The following is a 6,111-nucleotide window of genomic DNA, read 5'->3' on the forward strand; positions in this document are numbered from 1 at the left end:
GGGACAGCGCGGGGGGAGGGCGGGACATCGCGTGGGGGGAAGAGTGGGGGAGAGCGGGACATCGCGGGGGGGAGAGTGGGACATCGCGGGGGAAGAGTGGGACATCGCGGGGGGGGGGGACATCGGACATTGCGGGGGTCCAATTGTATGGAGGTTAGCTTGTTGGGCTGGGAGGAAACACTCCTACACGTGTAAGCAACCTCTTTGATCCTAATGTTAAAACCACTGAGGGGCATTCCAGATAGACCCACATTAACTTAATGCCAGATTGATAATTATCAACAACTGTTTCTCTCAGAAAGAGGGCTGGCTATTCAAGAAATTGAAAATCCCATTGATGATCACTTTGTTACTCAGACCCTTAGTGAGATTAAAAGCACTGGGTACAAATGAGCTTCCAGGAGGTCACTAACATTTTAATGAAGCAGAATAAACCTTTAAAAGCAGAGGAAATTGCTTTCCCAACTTCTGGTGAGGAGGAAATCCTATTGCCACTGTACAAAAGGTAATGGTTCTTTTAGATTAGTTTGGTGCAATGAATCTGATTCGGGTTATAGTTCCACAAAGAGAATTGGAAAACTATTTTGCATTAACTAATAACCTTGTGATGTGTCCTGTTCATTTCCAAGAAAACAGTTTTTAATGGTTTCGCGCTTCAATCGTGCTTGAAGTTTCCGCTTGGTTTTCGCGGCGCAGTTTGCCCGATATCGGCATAAGCGGCGTAAAAGATTGTGGCATTTTAAACGCAAATTGTGTTCAGCGCAACTCTAATTTCTGCGCTCTGTCAAGCGAGTTTTAAAAACATTGTGTGAGAAGCTGGCCCCGCCCACAAAACTGACCACGCCCCCAGGGTGAATTAATTAGCATTGGGAGTTCCGCTAATTGCTTTCGTTTGCAGGCTTTCGGGGAGCCTCCAAAAATTAAGTTGGTTCTTTTTGGCGCAAGGACACGAATAGGTATGTTTTTAATTTTTTTAAAAATTTACTAAGGAACTGACTACTGTACCCCAATATAACTACTGTACCCCAATATAACTACTACTGTACCCCAATATAACTACTGTACCCCAATATAACTACTACTGTATCCCAATATAACTGTGCTACTGTACCCCAATATAACTACTACTGTACCCCAATATAACTACTGTACCCCAATATAACTACTACTGTATCCCAATATAACTGTGCTACTGTACCCCAATATAACTACTACTGTACCCCAATATAACTACTACTGTACCCAATATAACTACTACTGTACCCAATATAACTACTACTGTACCCCAATATAACTACTACTGTACCCCAATATAACTACTACTGTACCCAATATAACTACTACTGTACCCCAATATAACTACTACTGTACCCCAATATAACTACTACTGTACCCAATATAACTGACTACTGTACCCCAATATAACTACTACTGTACCCCAATATAACTACTACTGTACCCCAATATAACTACTGTACCCCAATATAACACTACTGTGCCCCAATATAACTACTACTGTACCCCAATATAACTACTACTGTACCCAATATAACTACTGTACCCCAATAAAACTACTACTGTACCCCAATATAACTACTACTGTACCCCAATATAACTGACTACTGTACCCCAATATAACTACTACTGTACCCCAATATAACTGTACTACTGTACCCCAATATAACTACTACTGTACCCCAATATAACTACTACTGTACCCAATATAACTGACTACTGTACCCAATATAACTGTACTACTGTACCCAATATAACTACTACTGTACCCCAATATAACTACTACTGTACCCCAATATAACTACTACTGTACCCCAAAATAACTACTACTGTACCCCAATATAACTACTACTGTGCCCCAATATAACTACTGTATCCCAATATAACTACTACTGTACCCCAATATAACTACTACTGTACCCCAATATAACTGTACTACTGTACCCCAATATAACTACTGTACCCCAATATAACTACTACTGTACCCCAATATAACTGTACTACTGTACCCCAATATAACTACTGTAGCCCAATATAACTACTACTGTACTCCAATATAACTACTACTGTACCCCAATATAACTACTACTGTACCCCAATATAACTACTACTGTACCCCAATATAACTGACTACTGTACCCCAATATAACTACTACTGTACCCAATATAACTACTGTACCCCAATATAACTGTACTACTGTACCCCAATATAACTGACTACTGTACCCCAATATAACTACTACTGTACCCCAATATAACTACTACTGTACCCCAATATAACTGTACGACTGTGCCCCAATATAACTACTACTGTACCCCAATATAACTACTACTGTACCCTATATAACTACTACTGTACCCCAATATAACTACTACTGTACCCCAATATAACTGACTACTGTACCCCAATATAACTACTACTGTGCCCATATAACTACTACTGTGCCCCAATATAACTACTACTGTGCCCCAATATAACTACTACTGTACCCCAATATAACTGACTACTGTACCCCAATATAACGGACTACTGTACCCCAATATAACTGTACTATACCCCAATATAACTACTACTGTACCCCAATATAACTGACTACTGTACCCCAATATAACTGACTACTGTACCCCAGTATAACTACTACTGTACCCAATATAACTACTACTGTACCCCAATATAACTACTACTGTACCCCAATATAACTACTACTGTACCCCACTATAACTACTACTGTACCCCAATATAACTACTACTGTACCCCAATATAACTGACTACTGTACCGAATATAACTACTACTGTACCCCAATATAACTACTACTGTACCCCAATATAACTACTACTGTACCCCAATATAACTGTACTACTGTACCCCAATATAACTACTACTGTACCCCAATATAACTACTACTGTACCCCAATATAACTATACTACTGTACCCCAATATAACTACTACTGTACCCCAATATAACTACTACTGTACCCCAATATAACTACTACTGTACCCAATATAACTACTACTGTACCCCAATATAACTACTACTGTACTCCAATATAACTACTACTTTACCGCAATATAACTGACCACTGTACCCCAATATAACTACTACTGTACCCCAATATAACTGACCACTGTACCCCAATATAACTACTGTACCCCAATATAACTACTACTGTACCCCAATATAACTACTACTGTACCCAATATAACTACTACTGTACCCCAATATAACTACTACTGTACCCCAATATAACTACTACTGTACCCCAATATAACTACTGTACCCCAATATAGCTACTACTGTACCCCAATATAGCTACTACTGTACCCCAATATAACTACTACCGTACCCCAATATAACTACTACTGTACCCCAATATAACTACTACTGTACCCCAATATAACTACTACTGTACCCCAATATAACTACTACTGTACCCCAATATAACTGACTACTGTACCCCAATATAACTGACCACTGTACCCCAATATAACTACTACTGTACCCAATATAACTACTACTGTACCCCAATATAACTACTACTGTACCCCAATATAACGACTACTGTACCCCAATATAACTACTACTGTACCCCAATATAACTACTACTGTACCCCAATATAACTACTACTGTACCCCAATATAACTACTACTGTACCCCAATATAACTACTACTGTACCCCAATATAACTGACCACTGTACCCCAATATAACTACTACTGTACCCCAATATAACTACTACTGTACCCCAATATAACTACTACTGTACCCCAATATAACTACTACTGTACCCCAATATAACTACTACTGTACCCCAATATAACTGTACTACTGTACCCCAATATAACTACTACCGTACCCCAATATAACTACTACTGTACCCCAATATAACTAGCAAATGGTTTTGTTTAGTTTTTAAATGTCATTTAAAATCGGGTTACTCACAGGTGGTGGATTGACACGATGATTTAAAATGCTTATTTTTTGTGATGAGCCCATTTTCAGCTGTATTAATCAAACTGCACCAAATTACCACTCTTAAATATATCGAGGAATACTTTTTAAAGCAACATTTAAAAAGAAAGAATTACGCTTTGAAATGCTGCCCGATTGCACTGGTTCATGGCAGATTTTGCATTTGGCGATATGCAAATGAGGTTGAGCGGAAACTCTGGGTGGCGGGGGGGAGACACTTTTCAAAACCAGTGCAATTTTGGGCGCAATTTGCGCTGGAATCGGCGATTGCCCTCAAAGCGGAAATTACCCAGGGTTTATTATGTTAATTTGAAGTTGTCCTGCAACAGAAATAGCATCATTTTTTTGGCTTGGAAAAAATGGAATTAATGGATAATTCAAATTAAGCGGAGCAGACTGTAATTTGAAAGGCTGTGATATAAATATTTAAAATGTTCAGTATTCAATTTTCTTATCTCCAGTGTAGAATAAAACCGCCTAGGACGCTCCCTCAAATATATGACACATCTGCTATTTTGGGTCACCAATTGGCTCTATGGGCAAAACAAATTTCTAATCTCCAATCTCGCTTGAGACTTGTTAATTTTTTTCTACTTGTGTTCAATTCTGTGTTCCTAAACCAACTCAGGCAGCCTGTTTGCACCTAGCTCAGGGGTACAGGTTAAGGGTCACACGCTGCCCCAGCACGCTGGAAACCCAGCCTACAAAGTCGAGGCAACTCAATCTCATTCGAAATTATATTTATTTTATTAGTTGGCTGATCCTGTTTGAATTATGTGTGCCTGCAGGTTTGTAAAGGTCTGATTTTAGTGCGGTTGCTTCAATGGTGGAGAGTGACATGAATCAGTCATTCATGAAAGAAAGACTTATGAAATAATACTGAGTGGCCTGCGGGTGGCGCTGTCCAGGGAGAGTATAAATACTCGGGCACGGGCCCAGCTTGCGCAGGCCATTCTTAACAGGAACTAGTGAAGGACACAACTAGACCTCCATGTTGCAGAACAGTTGATTAAAGCTTTGTTTAACGCTTAGACCAAGTGCCTAGTAGTTTTCTTACGTCAGAGAGATCCTAAATCAGAACACCAAGATCTCAGCAACTTGAGTTATATGCACATTAATGAGGACTTGATTTAAATGTTATACGTGGACCACGAAGACCCATTTGATGCTTTTGATCTCTATAATCAATGGCACTCAGCCTTTTAAGTAACTTGATCATGTCCCCCTCTCAATCTTCAAGGAAATCATGTTGAACACAGTGCAGTGTACCACCCTAACTAGCTATGCTGACAGGCAGGCTGAAGTTTGTGTTTTGATCTTGACAGCAGCAAGCTGTAGAGCTAAATAATTGAAGTCAAGAACTCGAACCCATGCTACAAAAAATAATTCCCTTCACCTCCTCCCCCCACCCCCCCAAAACAAAGAAAATTATTTTTGACTAGGGAGAATATATTTCGGAGTCGTTAGATATAGTTTTCTTAAGTTGCCCCCTTAACAACAGTGACTGCACCTCAAAAATAATTCATTGGCTGCCTGGGGCTTCATTCTTTTCTTCCTTAATTTCCATTCCTCTTCCCTTCTTCCAGACTTTGGCATAAAGTGAGTGTGGCTTCCATTTTCTGTTGGGGAAGGGGAGGTGGAGGAGTCAGCTTTCCTAATCCAATATGCAGTTGTGATAGTGCTGCAGCACTGTATATATTTTATTTTAGTGATAATGATTTAACTGCAGCGGTACCACCGAGTGTCCCTTACTTACCGGTCATAATTCCCTTTAACGATGTATAGATACAGTTTGCCGGTACGGGGCATTTCCCCTTTGGGAGCGCGGGCGAACGCGATGACGCGGGTGAACGCGATGACATCACGTCGCGGATCACGTGACCACCCAAGCGCGGGCAAACGCGATGACGTCACGTCGCGGATCACGTGACCACCCAAGCGCGGGCAAACACGATGACGTCACGTCGCAGATCACGTGACCACCCAAGCGTGGGCAAACGTGATGTCACGTCGCGGATCACGTGACCACCCAAGCGCGGGCAAACGCGATGACGTCACGTCGCTAATCACGTGACTGCCCAAGCGCGGGAAAACGCGATGATGTCACGACGCAATCCACGGG

Source organism: Somniosus microcephalus, chromosome 14 (assembly GCF_052327205.1).
Source record: "Somniosus microcephalus isolate GS21.2 chromosome 14, FLI_Smic_1.0, whole genome shotgun sequence".
Taxonomy (NCBI): domain Eukaryota; kingdom Metazoa; phylum Chordata; class Chondrichthyes; order Squaliformes; family Somniosidae; genus Somniosus; species Somniosus microcephalus.